The sequence below is a fragment of the Neovison vison genome, chromosome 6 (assembly GCF_020171115.1).
Source record: "Neovison vison isolate M4711 chromosome 6, ASM_NN_V1, whole genome shotgun sequence".
Classification (NCBI taxonomy): Eukaryota; Metazoa; Chordata; class Mammalia; order Carnivora; family Mustelidae; genus Neogale; species Neogale vison.
In genome coordinates this window covers 66,759,706-66,775,653 of record NC_058096.1, presented here as the reverse complement: position 1 = coordinate 66,775,653, position 15,948 = coordinate 66,759,706, and the positions used below count along the sequence as shown (strand labels likewise).

At 43.9% G+C, this 15,948-nt stretch overlaps 1 pseudogene; it reads left to right on the top strand.

Moving 5' to 3' along the window:
* Window positions 1–721: 721 nt before the first annotated feature.
* Window positions 722–13,483, top strand: LOC122910067 (annotated as a pseudogene).
* Window positions 13,484–15,948: the final 2,465 nt, after the last annotated feature.

The following is a 15,948-nucleotide window of genomic DNA, read 5'->3' as shown; positions in this document are numbered from 1 at the left end:
TGAGTTTCCCTCTAGAACACCTGAGCTAGTCAAAACCTTTTTTTTTTTTAATTACAGTCTTGTAGTGTACAATTCAGTGCTTTTTAGTATATTTGCATAGTTGTATATCACCACTATCTAATTTCAGAACATTTTCCATACTCATTAACTGTCACTTCCCATCTCCCCCTTCCCCCAGCAACCACTAATCTATTTCTTGTTTCTATGAATTTGTCTCTTCTGGACATTTCATATAAATGGAATCATAACAATATGTGGTCCCCTGTGATTGGCTTCTCCCAGTTAGCATGCAGGGTTCAAGGTTAATCCATGTTGTAACATGTATTAGTACTTCATCCCTTTTTATGACTAAATAATATTCAATTGTATTTATCCATTCATCAGTCTGTGGACATCTGGGTTGTTTCCATTTTTGGGCTATGATCAATAATGCTGTTAGGAACACCCATATACCGGTTTTTGTGTGGACGTATGTTTTCACTTTTCTTGGGTACTTACCTAGAAATGGAATTGCTAGGCAAAAATCTTAAGGAAGCATTTCTAATGGTCTTCATTCCTATCTGTTTCCCAGAGAATACAGTTTCTCTATATCCAGCAAAGAAAGGGGAATGACCAACAGCAGGAACTTCTTCACCATGTCTGGGATACAGCACCTGCTTTTCCAAGTCAGTTACAAAGCCCAGATGTCTCCACTCTAAACAATATGCAGCTCTGAGTGACCATGGCAGGCCTGGGACACGGGGACAAGTCATTGCAGCAACTCACACTGAAGAGGAGCTTGCAGCACCCGGAGGGTATGCAGAACCAGCCTCGACTCTTGTAAACAAAGGGACGTTTACAGTCATGTTAGTCCCTGCTTAGAACTGATTCCTTGAAACCTAGTTTCTCCTATCCTGTCCATAATCTTGGATTCTGATCTCCAGGGTTATGCAGAGCATAGAATAAGCAATTTGCAACCTTGGAATCCTAAATTGCCCTTTCCCCACCAACTGCTCTGCATGTTTTTGTTTCTAACTGAAGTCTGCCCTCTACTGGTCATAGGCAGCCCAGACCCGCAACATGGAGCGGCTAAGCAGGTTTCTTCTCAAATCATTTCTTCTCCAGGAGCGTTTAGGAAATTGCTGCAATTTATTCAGCTTATAGCAATATGGAGAAATGATATCTTCTGCAGAGCGTTCCTCTTTTATTTTTTACTTTTTGATGTTTGTGAATTTTTTCCCTTTTATTCAACAGAAGCAGACAGAACTGGGCCAGTTTCAGTTACTTATTAGCCGCTTTCATTTGTGATAAATAACCATATTTGTCTTTATGCACTGCCTGCTAAGGCCTTCTGCTCCTACTGACTCATGAGTCACTACAATACTCTTTTATGGTGATAGTGGGCAAAGGCTATTCGAGAAGGGGTACGATATGAGTGGTGGGCTGTCAACTGTCTGTCTAGTAGTTTTTCAGAGGTGGTTGGTAGACTGCCTTGAGTAAAGGAAGACCCAGAGGCTGATTCTCCTTGAGTTCTGTGGGATATCTGCTTGCCCTGTTGGAAAGCTGCACAACACCAGACATTTGGGGATCCCAAACAGACATGGCAACCCTTTCTCTCCCTTCCTTCCAAATGGGCACTATGGCCAGGGACGCAGATCCGGGAGGGACATGAAAGGTGACTGGGGAAGGAACTCAGAGCCTGGGGAGACCAGGAGACAGTGTGAGCAAAAGGCTGAACCAGTGGCAGGAGGAAAGGAGGGAGCTGGAGGAGGGGAGGTGCGTCCACAAGGACAGAACAGGGGCCTAAAGGAGTAACTGCTTCCCTGAGGGCCATTACTGCTTTCTGCAATGCAGTTAACTGTAAAAATCTCTTTCGTTTTTAGTTAACAAAGGAAAGGGAGTCCTTTCCGATATTTTCATCCAGAGTCCTTGAGAATAACCCCCTGACCGTTTTAGGAGCATTTATACCTTCGGCCCTGAAAGAAATGCAGCACTTCCATGAAAGAAAATGTAATTTTTGAAAAGATTGCTTGGGTTTTTAACCTCTGAGCATCTGGGAGGCAGAAGACTCACAAGGATTCCTTACGGGGAGTATACATCCCAGCCAGAGGTCTAGAAATCTGTCCCCCTTTCCCAAAGTACAGCCAAACTGGGGCACTCCTTTGCCTAGATTCTCACGGGGTTCCTCTGCTCACCCCAGGGCCAACCCCCATAGTCCCACTATCCCTGTCAATCTCCTGGGGACTGCAGAAGCCTGGGCTCAGGGTGTAACAGAGATTTCTGTGTCCTATTCTTTCTCTTCCTCTCCATTTCCCTCTTGCCTCCTTCTTCATCTCCTTTCTTTGTCCTCGGGGATTCAATTTTATCCTCCCACATTGCCCCTCTCCAGCCTCTGTGACTCCAAACTAAATCATTTTGGGAAAGTGGGCTTACTGCGTTCCCATGGCTGAGCACTGCCCCTTTAAAATCAGCCTTCAGTTGGAGGGGGAGTTGAAGGGAAGAAGAGAGAACCAGGTCTTCTGCCTTTCCTCCCAGAGATAAAAGCTATTCTTAGCAGTAAAATCGGCTTGGCATTTGGGGAGACTTGTGTTTCTCTCCTTTCCACCCCAGGGGTTTTGCCATTGCGATTCTTCTTCTTCATGCAAAGAAGATGAAGGGAGAAAGAGAAGGGGGGAAAAAGTTGTCTCTCCTACCCTGATAGGCTTCCTTATTTTGAAAGACTGGTCCAGTTAGAATGCACTCACCCCAACCCCAGAAGACCAGTTTAATTCTTGCAGTCATTTTTCAGGCAAGAAGACTAAAAGCCAGATGAGCTCCCTTCAGGGCCTTCCACAGCACTTTGTATGTGGCGTGTGTTCATTAAATATACTTGCTCAGCCAGCCTCCTGCCTGCACCCTCATTAGGATGGGTCTCTCAGGACTGCCCTCGCTGGGCATACAGGGCCCTGGTAATCAGTCAGGGCATTTAAGACCCAGTGTTAGAGAGCAGCCTTCGGAGAAACCAGGAACTTGTTACATTAAAAATAGAGAAGAAGAAGAAGAAGAAAAAAGCAACCAAGGGCAAAAGTGGGTGGGCAAAGCTCAAGAAGAGTTACGTAATCTGATTCCACTTTGGACACAGATGATGAAATTCTGCAAAGAGGCCAGCAGGGGGAGCTCAGGCAGTGTGTCAGAACGCCAGCGCCCAGGTTGACGGGAGCCAAAACTGCGGACAAACAAAACAATGAACCTTTGTGGTTTCTCTTGGGTTTTTAAACCAGGGAGGCTCAACGCAGGACGGCCTGATCCTCATTCTGGTGGACTCAGTTAGCATCTCACAGAACCACGACTTAATAGGTCTCTCGTTGTCTCCCTCCCCCCTCTCTCCCTCAAATTGTTTTCTCCGTGTCAGAGTCTCCCACTAATCTCTTTTCTCAAGCTCTCTGGGTACCTCTTTGTATCTTTTTTTGTAAACCGGTTTTCTCTGAATCTGTGTTTCTGTCTGTGCTTCTTTCTTGCTATTTCTCTGTATCATCCTAGGCCGGCTTCATCTAAATGAAAAATAACTGGAAATGAACCCATCCATAGGCTGAGCTCAGAAAGCTGTCAGTACTTTGCCAAACCAATACTTTCAACAAAATGTATGCTGTGCAGCAGAAGTGGCTAACTCTGCCACCACTTAGCTGTGCAGTCATGTCTTTCATGTCTATTCTCTCGTCTCTGTCCTCCAGGCCTGCTGCCCATGGCCCCCTACAGTCTCTCCACTGCCATTGGGTTGCTGCCAAGCCATTGTCCTCCTCTCCCAAACCACTGACCTCCAGTAGTTGTCTCTCTACCTGACCAGCAGGACAAGGTCTTCCAGGTCTTTTAGAGAAGAAGCCCACACCTCTTGTGACATAGTATTTTGTTTTTTAAGTAAGGCCCAGTCCCCTCGTTTCCAGAAGACACTGCAACTCTTGTGGGATCAGGGGTTGAGGGGCTCCAGGGGAGAAATGGAGGGACCCAGTTTTGCATTCCACCTGGAACCTCTTCTTATCCAATGTTCAGGTGCCTGGCTGGATCTGGCCCACTTGCCCAGAGTATCTTCCTTCCTGGTGACTTTCTCTCAGGGATCTTCCTCATGTCCTTCCTTCCCAGACTGACCCTTGGGGACCTCTAGTTTATTACACAATCTGTATATGTCTGACGCTGTGGGGGAACAGAAATTAAATTCTCTTTTCTGGGCCTTTGAGCCCCGGAAAATTAAGAAATGTAACTGAGGATGTTTTAAGGTTCCAGAATATCCCATAACAGTCAAGAAGCACCCCCAGTATTTGATGGAAGGCAGCCCACAGAGGGCCGAATGAGGGCCCTGAGCAGGTACAGCATACAGATGGCTCCTGAGCAGTGACGTTTAGCAGAAGCTGGTTCAGTTCCAGCCCCAAACACTGTGACTATGGTGACAGTCATGATGGATCCCTCTGACTCCTATGTTGTTGTTTTTGTTGTTGTTTTAAAGATTTTCATTCATTTATTTGACAGACAGAGATCACCAGTAGGCAGAGAGGCAAGCGGGGGGGGGGGGGGGGGGGAAGGGGTGCGGGAAGCAAGCTCCCTGCTGAGCAGAGAGCCCGATGCAGGGCTTGATCCCAGGACCCTGGGACCACGACCCAAGCTGAAGGCAGAGGCTTCAACCCTCTGAGCTACCCAGGCGCCCCTGATTCCTACGTTTTATGGTCTCTCCCTCCAAATCTGTTCTATCCAGATTCTCATTATTTTTCAGATGCTAATCATATGTGTCCCTTGGAGACGGGTTCCAATATCAGATCTGCTAGGACATGATACTCCAGTCTCGGCACTTTAACTTTCTTTAAGTCTCCTGGATTCAAGGAAGGTAGCATTACTATGATCTGATCACAGTCGTCCCTGCCCTGCTCAATACTCGGTAACCATCATCCTTTCCTAGTTCCAGAACCTGTTTGGACCAAGTTGAAGATCAAAGCAAGGAGTAAGGGGGTAGACAGGCAATGCAACGCAATCTATCATTTAAAGACATTGGCCACTTGCTCGGCTTTGCTTGGCCCTGGCCATACAGAATGTCTGAATGAGACACAGGGTCTGTCCTCAGGGAGCAAATGCTTCTATTGGAGGGACCCGCTGTGTCTCTGAACCAGAATGAAAATGGAGCTGCTGCAGAAAAGCCCAGCACTGCAAAGTGCTAACATCATCAGGCAGGTTGCCTCTGCAGGGCAATCTATGATCTCTGCGACTCTCAGAACCAAAAGAATTGCTATATGACTTTCTAAATTAAGCTTTGCATTACTTTGGAAATTAACAAAGCATTCCTTCCCACAGACACTGTTCCCAAATTAAACATTTTGTGCTTGTACAGCTGTTCAAACGTCAGTGAATTGAAGATGAAAAGGTTCTTAGGAAGGGAAGAGAGGTGGGTGCCTAAAAGGAGAGAGGAGCACTGCGGGGGAGTTCTTAGAGGGCAAGCTGGGGGTCACGGAGCAGAGATTATAGAACAGAGGAGAAGTTTATGATCCAGTTAGTGAGTACATAAAATGTTTTTTAAATTATTAGGTTTAGATAACTGTAGGTTAAGGGGGCCCATTATGATCAAGTATTTAAAGGCATACTCTTAAGTGGAAAACTTGGGGAGTGGCTATTTCCCACCTCTAATCAGTAGGAGCCAGAGGAAACAGAGGAAATAAACATAAACGGCCAAGATGGTATTTTAAGGTCCCTGTGAGGCCCACTTCTCAAGATCTGACAACAGTCAAACACTAGAATGGGTCACAGAGGATGGCTGGGCACTCTCCTCTGGGGCTATTTATTGAAAGAACAGAGCCTTTGGGTTTTGCAATGTTGCAAGTGACATTCAGTGTAGAGACAGAAGCAAGTCCTGGATGAGACAGCTACCCAGGTTCTCTTCTAGATTGTGAGAGGAGAGAACTCCTCTAGGATTAGACGCCTTTTGCAGCAGCTAGAGAGAAATGGACTGATGGGAAGGCCCACAGTCCCCACTGGTCCACCCCCCTGCACGGTACCAGAGCCCCTTCCATCAAGCTGCCTTTGTGTCATTTGTTTCATGAACTTGTCCCTAGATCTTCGCTTGCAAAGACGTGAGCCATCTTGGCAAATGGTTTTTTAGAAAGCCCTTGCTCACAAAAATTCTGTCTGCAATATTTGAATTGGCCCGCAATATTTGTATTGGCTACTGGGCCTCTCATTTTCCACACAAGTTGCTCCTAACTTATCTCTGGGTCTCTTCCAGAGGGGCAGGAATTATTTGCCGGTGGTGTAACTTGAAACCCAGATTCTTCTTGGAAACCATTTTCATAAAGGTTTTGAAATGGGGACTGGAGCAGAAGAGAGTGAAGAGGTAAAAAAATATATATAAATAAATAAATAAAACGCAGGTTTAGTCAGATAAGATTTTTCCATGCAGCTAAGGGAGCAAGAGGCCCTGACTTCAGCAAACAAGGCCCAAGGTCTCACAGAGGCAGAGAGCCATGCTGGGCACTGGCAGCCAGTTCCCCTGCGGCTCCAGGAAAGAGCCCTGTCCTCTCATCTTGGCTGTACCTTAGACCAGACACTTATCCTGTCTGGCTCCCAATCTCATTGACTGCAAGAGGAGAATATCCATATAAACATCTCCCAAGTTTCCATAAGTTCTATATTCTGACATTTTGTATGGCCTTTGGGGTTGGTTTTAAAGATTAATGACACATTTCACCTGTACAGTGCTTTGTGGTTTAGAAAGCACTTTCACACCCTCGTCTTATTTGATCCACACAATTATGCTCTGAGGGAGGTAGGACAGAAAATATTTCCCCCATTTTAGAGATGAGGAAATGGAGGGTCAGGGCAGTTAGGCAGTGTGTAGACAACAGGCAGACATCCAGGACTCCAGTTTAGGTCTTTCAACTTGAGCTCAGTTATTCATCCTTGTAAGGTGTGCCTTTAAAATCAGATAACTATGGATCATCTCTCCAGAGAGATGAACTTAGGATTTTTAGATGTTTAAGCTCCACATAGATATCAGGTAAAATTCCCCTACTTCAGGCTTTTATGAATTCTTGCAAATGTATGAATGCCTTGCTTCTCTGGCCAGATTGCAGGCCCCTTGGAGGTTCAAGTCATATGTTTTGTCTTCCTTCCGACTCCCTCCAGCAACTCAGCTCAGAGAGCTAAGCACCTAGCCAGGGTTGTCACACTGCTAAGAAGAGGTAAAGCAAAGTAGAGAATGCAAAATAAGTAAGTGGGACAGATGTCCATTTCCACATCTAACCACTTTCCCTACAAGAACTGGTATCCTTATACATGTTCTGCCCTAGACAGCCTTCTGCCTGCCACGCTATTCCCCAAATCCTAGAACACAGCATAGTTTCCCATGGTGGCATCAGTAATATCCTCCTCTTTGACATGATTTTCCAGGCACAAGATGGGCTCAGAAGCATTAAGAGCCATGACCTCAGGGATCTCAAACGCTAGGAGCCTAATTTAAGTAAAGAAGGCAGACTGGCTTCCTTAGCTGAGGAAGTAGAAGTGACACCACGGAAGGGACTATCATGAGCTTAAGCTAAGAGGGAGGGCTGGTACTGAAGCAGGAACAGCCAGGAGCATCTGAGGAAAGCTACTGAGGACATCTGTGTGACTGGAAGGAGAGAGCGCCTTCTGCAGTGGGAGGGGTGGGTGGGCCTGGGAAATGCATCAATAAGCCAGTGTAGGTTCTCTGACCGCTTGTGCACACTTGGCCTCAGAGCAGTCTTGCTTCATCTCCCCAGACCTTTAGCCTCATGGGCAACCGTGACTCCACTCATTTCACCAGAACTATAAGAAGGAAACAGTGATAAAGCCAAGGCAAGGACAACTGACCAGATAAATAGAAATGGCTCTAATTTAAGAACTTTGCCCCATTATTATCCTGCCATCTCTTTGTTTTCTGTATCTCAAGTCCCTATTTTCCCAGATTTGGTGGAGAAGGAAAAGGATTCCAAGACTGTTGTAAGCAGGGCCACTCCCAATGAATGAGACCATCCCGTGCCCTAGGGACTGACTCAGTTGAGCATCACTGGTCAGAAGACTCTGAATTTCTGACAAAGGAGGTCTCTGTCGATAATAAGAACTTGTAGATAATAATGGCTCTACTATGAGAAGAATTCTAGGGTGATAGATTATTAGAAAGAACTGGGGGGCGCCTGGGTGGCTCAGTGGGTTAAGCCGCTGCCTTCGGCTCAGGTCATGATCTCAGGGTCCTGGGATCGAGCCCCGCATCGGGCTCTCTGCTCAGCAAGGAGCCTGCTTCCTCCTCTCTCTCTCTGCCTGTCTCTGCCTGCTTGTCATCTCTCTCTGTCAAATAAATAAATAAAATCTTAAAAAAAAAAAGAAAGAAAGAAAGAACTGGGACTTTAGGGCTTACATACTGATTCAACACTTTCATTGACAGATGAGGGGACTTAAGAGTGTGGCAATGGCATCAGTGTTCAGGCCACCCAGGGAGTTAGTGGAAAAATCTGTACTAGATCCCAGAAGTCTTCTAATACCACACTAGCCCTTCTCCTATCTTACCTACCCTGGACCTTTTAAATGCCAAAGGTTTTCACCCAGGGGCAACTCTGAGCAACAAAGAAAAGAAGGTCTGAATTGATGAAACTTCTTTATGGGAACTACTCTTTAGGAGAACGTTTGATGTTGTAGCCAGCCCTGGAGACTCTGTCCCTGCCTCCCTCCATCCTGCAGGGAGAAAGAACAGATATTTCTGTTCTAAAAGCCCTTCTGGCTGCCAAGCCTGCCCGTTCCGCCAAACACAGTATCTGATCTCATCCTAGTGGATTCCTCCCATCAGACAGTCCTCACACCACCTCCGGGAGCAGAGGGGGTGATGCCCTATCAGGTACAAGGTACACATGCAGCATCTTGCACAGTCGCTTCATAAATGGTCTACAAGTGAAAAACTGATTCCAGCTCTTCTATCATGCCTCCACTTCCCCACTTCCAAAAGCGTCCAACAAACTTGCCTTCAACCTGTGGATCAAATCAAGTCAAACCAACAGACCTTAATTAAGGTATTATTGGAAAAGCAATGTGCAGGTGATGAGTTCTATACAAAGACACGTCCAAGTCCGCACCTTCAAAGGACTCACAGGCCAACTGGGGTAGACCAGGTGATATTACATTTTAAGTTAATATCACAGGGCAACAATACAAGAAGTGCCAGGAAGCAATGAATGACCACTTGCCAAATTGTTGGAGTAGATAGTCTACGCATCGGTACACAGAAAAAAGATCACTGGGAACTGAAGAGTCCAGGGAAGTTTGTGGAAAAGGAAAGATTTTGTCAGAACTTTGAAGGATGGGTAGAATCTAGAGGAGGGAGAGAAGAAAAGAGCATTCTAGAAATTGGTACCCAAGAAAAGATACAAAAAATAGAAAAATGCAAGTGTGCTGAGGGCAGTGAGTAATGCTAATTGCAATAGTGGGTGCTGCTTATCATGTATCAGACACTATTCTCGGCAGCTAACATTTAATAATTCTCTTGATTCTCATATAATTCAAATTATTACTATTATTATCACATTTTTACAGGCCAGGAGACTGAGGCTTAGAGAGGTTTTAAGTTACTTACCCAAGGGCACAGCTGATAAGGGATTGAGCAGGAACTTGAGCCTAGAGACTACACATTCAGCCACTGCTTCTCTCACTGTGGCTAGAAGAGTTGATTTCTTAGAGCGGTGTATTGGGGGCAGAGCACAGAGGATCTGGAATACTATAGTACAAACTTGGACTTGGTTTTGTGGGCATGGGAAATCATTAAACGTCTCTGAGCAGGGAAGTGGATCTGCATTTAGGGTTTTAAACTGAGACACATACAGGAAGGAAATCCTAAGGACGCCTTAATATTTTTAAAAAAGCATAGAAGTGTATTAGCACGTAGATAAAGATATCCTTCCTTTTTATAGAGAGCCTTGTCCAGAGTTACTTCCAGTGGCTCTTAACATCTTAAACTACTAGGGGATCAAATCCTTGATTGGTGGTACTAAGGAAACAACCAAAATGTAAACAGCCCCAAAGCTACCCAGGCACATGCGCACTAGCTAAGGGCGGAGACAGGCTTGAAGGACAGTGTTTGCAGGGAGATAGGACATCAGATCAGGAGAGAGTGGGAAAGAGTGGAGGGAAGAAGATGTCAGATAGCAAATGAGAGGTCAGCAAAATGAGTTGGGATCTTGGGTGAGCAATTCAGCAATATCTTAAGCATGGTAGAATCAAAGCTTCTGGAAGAGGAAAAAAAATATTGTCAGCTATCTCCTTGATTATTTTGTAATAGCAGATAATTTCTTTAGTCCCTTCCCTCTTTACAGGTTAAAATGGAAAATCTTCCATTTCCATGCACAGAATGCTTTTATTTCTCTCTCTTTCTTTCAGGACTCAATTTTGCTAATCCATTCTATCAAGCACTATAATGTTCTCATGACTATCCACTCTAATGAACGTGGGACAGATCGAGTAATAAGAACTTTGAAAGGGTGATGATTGAAATAAAAGCATCTTTTTATATTCTCCAGGAACTCTATATACAAAGAAGCCTGCTCAAACCAATAGAGCAAAAACATTAGATAATTTGATTTCTGAGCACAGATTAGATAACTGTCTTGGATGGGATTTTGGGAATGGCCATAGGGGATGAGGCATCATCCTGTTGAGGGGGTCTTCAGGGAATATTGGGTTTATATGAGTGTCGGTTAGCCCCTGAGTCACAAAGCATGGGTTGTAGGGCTGGCCTTAGTCCAGGCTCCAGGCAAAATTACATACTTATCCTTGTGAATTGTGGTATTCAGTGTAACCATCGCCTTGATTTATGGCCACACCTTCATGACCCCACTTTTGGAAATGGTTTCCAAATCTGAGTCCCTGGCAGCTGTTTTATGTCCACCCACAGGAAGCCAAAAGATAAATGATGTGGGGGGTGGGTGAAATGGTTTGTGAATGCCCAAATCTTGTTCTCTTGAATAGGTATTTTTGTTTGAAGAATGAACTGATTAGTTTGTGTTTAAGTGAGGCAAAAATCACTCCAATATAAGAAAATCAAATGCTGTATAGACATTTCCTCTCTAGTCAATGTGTGGTGTTGATAAACTGACTGCTGGTCTTTCCTTCCTTTGCTATCTTCTCAGCTGCCACTATTTGAGAAGACTTAAGCCCAATGCTGAGTCACTTCTGGTTGGTACTATGTGTAAAAGGTTTGGAAATAAATCACATTCCCAGATCCAAGTCCTAGGAACCAAGTTACTACTTCCAGGCTCCTGTGTTGAGCTGAAATCCTTCCCTTCCAGCCAGGTCTGGGATAACTGTTCCCCAGAACTAACCTGGGTACCTGTGTGGCCCCAGAGCCAAAGTTCTTTCTCTATTGGTCCCTCCCTGCATGTTGGCCCAAATCCCAGAGTTGAACAATTACCCTGGTTTCCTCTTCTAAATTCTTAATTCTTGCCTTGCCTAGAATTCTGCTTCTCCTTCTAGAACTAGATACTCTACCCACCTCTCATCCATCCTTGTCCCTTCTGGGGTTTTCTGTGATACCAGGTCATGGAATGGTTGTGCTTTGGAACAGGGTACATTTGTCTTATTGGACCCTCATGATTGATTTCCTTTGACTTAAATCAATGTCTCTCAACATGAGTGGAACCACCATTAGAAACTCAGGGGGGCACGTATTAGAAACTCAGGAGGGCATTTTTTTGATTGCCACAGGTTTTGGGAGGGGCACTAGTGGCATTTAGTGAGAGGGAAGTCAGGATACCATTCTCCAATCATGTGCACCACAGGCCCCTTAACCAAGAAATGTTGTGTGTCCTGGATAACCTTCAAAACTCACACTGGATGTTTATGTGGGAAAACCTGTTTATAATTACCTGGGTGTGGAACTCAATCCCATTTTACTTGGAAATACAATTACTTTTGCATAGTTTTAATATACATGGAATTTTCCATGAATGTTCTCTAAGCATTTTTTTTTAGATTTTATTTATTTATTTATTGGACAGATGGAGATCACAAGTAGGCAGAGAGTCAGGCAGAGAGAGAGGGGGAAGCAGGCTCCCCATAGAGCAGAGAGCCTGATGCGGTGCTCTATCCCAGGACCCTGAGATCATGACCTGAGCCAAAAGCAGAGGCTTTAACCCACTGAGCCACCCAGGCGCCCCTCCTCTAAGCATTTTTAAAGGAAGTGATTATTGTACTGTGTTTGGTTCAGAACTTTACCAGCAGTAGTCACAATCTCAGAAAAGCACTTCAGTGTCAGTGTTATCGTTCTTGCTATTAGAGTTGCCGGCAAACCTGTCTGTATCTACATATGTCTCTGTCACAGTCACTCTGATCTCAAAGCAATGGACTATTGCATTCTGTCTTCCAGTTAGTCATCCCCAAACATTCATATACTCCAATACATATTATTTTATTATAAATTATTCCTCTTCCACCCATGTTTTTTCTTTATTTTTATAGTTAGGACATCATAATAAAATATGTATATAGGTGGTTTTTTATCTATGAATTTCTTTTCAGAACAGTAAGTGGAACTTAACAAAACATTCATTTAAAATTAGGTCATTGGCTTTCCATGCTACCGAGGGAGGGGTCCATACAACATTGTTCTGTGTTCTCGTGGCAACTTAAAGGGAAAATTGCACAATATCTGCAGACCTGATGTCCTGCAAATGAAAGAGGAGGATGTCATTAAATTCCTTGCAGCAGGAACCAACTTATATGGCACTAGCTTTGACATCCAAATGGAACAGTACATCTACAAGAGGAAAAGTGATGGCATCTACATCATAAATCTGAAGAGGACCTCAAAGAAGCTTCTGCTGGCAGCTCTTGCCATTGTTGCTATGGAAAACTGAGCTGATGTCAATGTCATATCATGTGGGAATACTGACCAGGGAGCTGTGCTGAAGTTTGCTGCTGTTATAGGAGCCACTCCTATTGCTGGCTGCTTCACTTCTGAAAGCTTTACTAACCAGATCCAGGCAGTCTTCCGGGAGACTTCTGGTGGTTACTGACCACCAGCTTCTCACTGGGGTTCTTATGTTAACTTGCCTGCCGTCACTCTGTGTAACACAGACTCTCCACCACACTATGTGCACATTGCCATCCCGTGCAACAACAAGGGAGCTCACTAGTGGGTCTGATGTGAATGTGGACCCAGGAAGTTCACATGAGTGGCACCATTTTCCTGTGAACACCCAGGGAAGTCATGCCTGATCTCTACTTCTCCAGAGACCTTGAAGAGATTGAAAAGGAAGAACAGCTATTGCTGAAAAGGTTGTGATCAAGGAGGAATTTCAGTTTGAATGGGCTGCTCCAGCTCCTGAGTTCACTGCTCCTCAATCTGAGGTTGCAGACTGGTCTGAAGGCATGCAGGTGCCCTATGTGCCTATTCAGCAGTTCCCTACAGAAAACTGGAGTGCTCAGTCTGCCACTGAAGACTCCCACTGCTCAGACCACTGAATGGGTAAGAACAACTACTGAGTGGTCTTAAGCTGCTCTTCCAGAAAGGCAAGCAAAATGGAAATAAAATTGAAGGAAAATAAACAGTTTCTTAAAAAAAAAAAAAATCAGGTCATTGAGTCTAATTAGATTAAGAATCCTTGACCTAATCTGATACTATAGTACTATCTGTTGAAGGCAAGAAAGGATTGAAGATGAGGTCAGGGCTTTCCTAGGAGAAGGCTGTGGCTGCCTATCAAGAGGTCTCATGGGTCATATCCTTTTGAGAAACTTGTCACTTTCCAAATTTTATTGTTTATCCTCATCAGGAACTCAGCAGTTTTCAGGATTCAAGATCACTTGAATCAGGTGAATCTCTAAGGTTACTCATAGTCAACTTACAAATTCACATTGGGAGATATTTCTTCCCAGGGACTAAAAAGCTTATGTCCACCGTGTAGGGCCACCAGTCCTAGGAACAAAATGAGCACAAATGCTGAGCAAAGAGCATACAGGGTACAGAAGAGAGATCAGAAGAGGCACTCCAATCCCACAGCTGAGCATACTTCTCCAGCAGCCACGAAGGGCACGGTCTCTCTTCTGCACAGTGCTTGGGTTTTCACTTTCTGTAGCCCAGCTTATTACTTCCCCTTCTGTCCACGCCTCCACCCATCTTCACAGTCTTCCTCCAGGCAGTGTATAATACAATTGGTTAAATATCTTCTACTAAATGACATTCACATTCTAGACCTGGTTTCCTTTGATTACACTAAATTGCCCACCTTGATTGGAGTTTTTTGAGGTCTAGGCATTTCACAGTCTGTTTTATTCCCACAGATGACTAATCATATCCATTGTCTGTGAATTTCACTAGTTCATCTCAGAAGGTGACCTTATGTTCATGATCTCCAAATGCATGGAGAGGCAGACTTTCTACTGTTGCATCCATATCCTAATGTTAGAAATGAAGGTTAAGTCCCTGTCAGACTCTTCTCCTGTTCTGCACTAGTCCCTATAGCTGGGACAGTTTTCTGATTCTTATTTCAACTTGATAAAGAATAGTCCCACCTCCCTTCAGCCCTTTTCTGACCCTTTCTGCCCCCAGCCAACCTGGGTGGAAAACTTCTAGCATAGATTAAGCTGGAGGCCATCCAAATTATGACAGTAACTTATTATGGATCAGAAGAAATAACTCAAGTATTTGTTTTGGGGGAAGAGGTTGTTTTTCAGTTTGTTGCTTACGAATAGAGTGATTTCTACTTATGCAAACTGGTCAGATGAACTGAGGAGCTGATTAAATGAACAGTTTAGGGGCGCCTGGGTGGCTCAGTGGGTTAAGCCGCTGCCTTCGGCTCAGGTCATGATCGCAGGGTCCTGGGATCAAGCCCCGCATCGGGCTCTCTGCTCAGCAGGGAGCCTGCTTCCTCCTCTCTCTCTCTGCCTGCCTCTCTGCCTACTTGTGATCTCTCTCTGTCAAATGAATAAATAAAATCTTTAAAAAAAAATGAACAGTTTAGTTAATTAAGAGATAGTATATATAAAATAGATGAATAATGATTTTCATAGAATTATTAATGAGCTAGAGTTAATTTAAAACCTACATGAACTATAGTTTAGTTATTTTCTCATGGTTCAGAAAAGAAGAGTTCAGGGGAGTGTTCTCATCCTGCTGCACCATATTATATTATGGACTGAAATAATGTTTCCTCAAGCTTTTCATTTCAATCACCCAGACCTTCTCTGTCCTAATTAGTGTTTTCTGTGCTCTTTGACTTTGCTGAGCTGAAATTTTCACTATTAAATGTGCATCAGTAAGAACCTTACTTTAACTTTAAAATGTTTCATCCCATTCTTTCATTAAGTTTGTTGAGTATGAAGAAGCTTCCCTCACCAAATCAAAAATTTATGTTAGTATATTTCTGTAAGGCTTTAATTTAATACTTTCCATCCTTCTCCATTAGAAGAAGATGACAGTAAATATGGCACAAGTTCATCATTTTCTCTAAGAGTTTTTAAATATTGAATGAACATTAGCTGGAATTTAAGTGTAAGAAATATCTGAAATTGTACTGCATTTATTCATTCATTTAATTTTTCATTACATGAACATTTATTAAGCATCCATCATATGGCAGATACTGTAGTAGACATTGGAGATAGTAAAATAGTAAGTCATAGTTCCAATTCTCGAGGAGCTCACAGTTTAAGAAAGGAGAGAGAGATAATGTAAAAATAAAATTTCCATTCGGTATAATGGGTACAACTAAGGAAATTTGATGGAAGTTCAGTGGTAGCACAGAAAAACTAAATGATCAACTCTACCTAAGGAGGTAGGTAAGACTACGGAAAGTTCACAGAGGAAGATGCTTATACTGAGTTTTGAAGGAGAGGTAGAAATTTTCCCACTAGACACAGGAAAGAGGAATATTTCAGAAATATGGAAGAGCATGTACTAATGTAACAGGCAAGTAACAATAATGCAGCTTTTGGGAACTGGAAGCAGTTTGATGGGTCTGG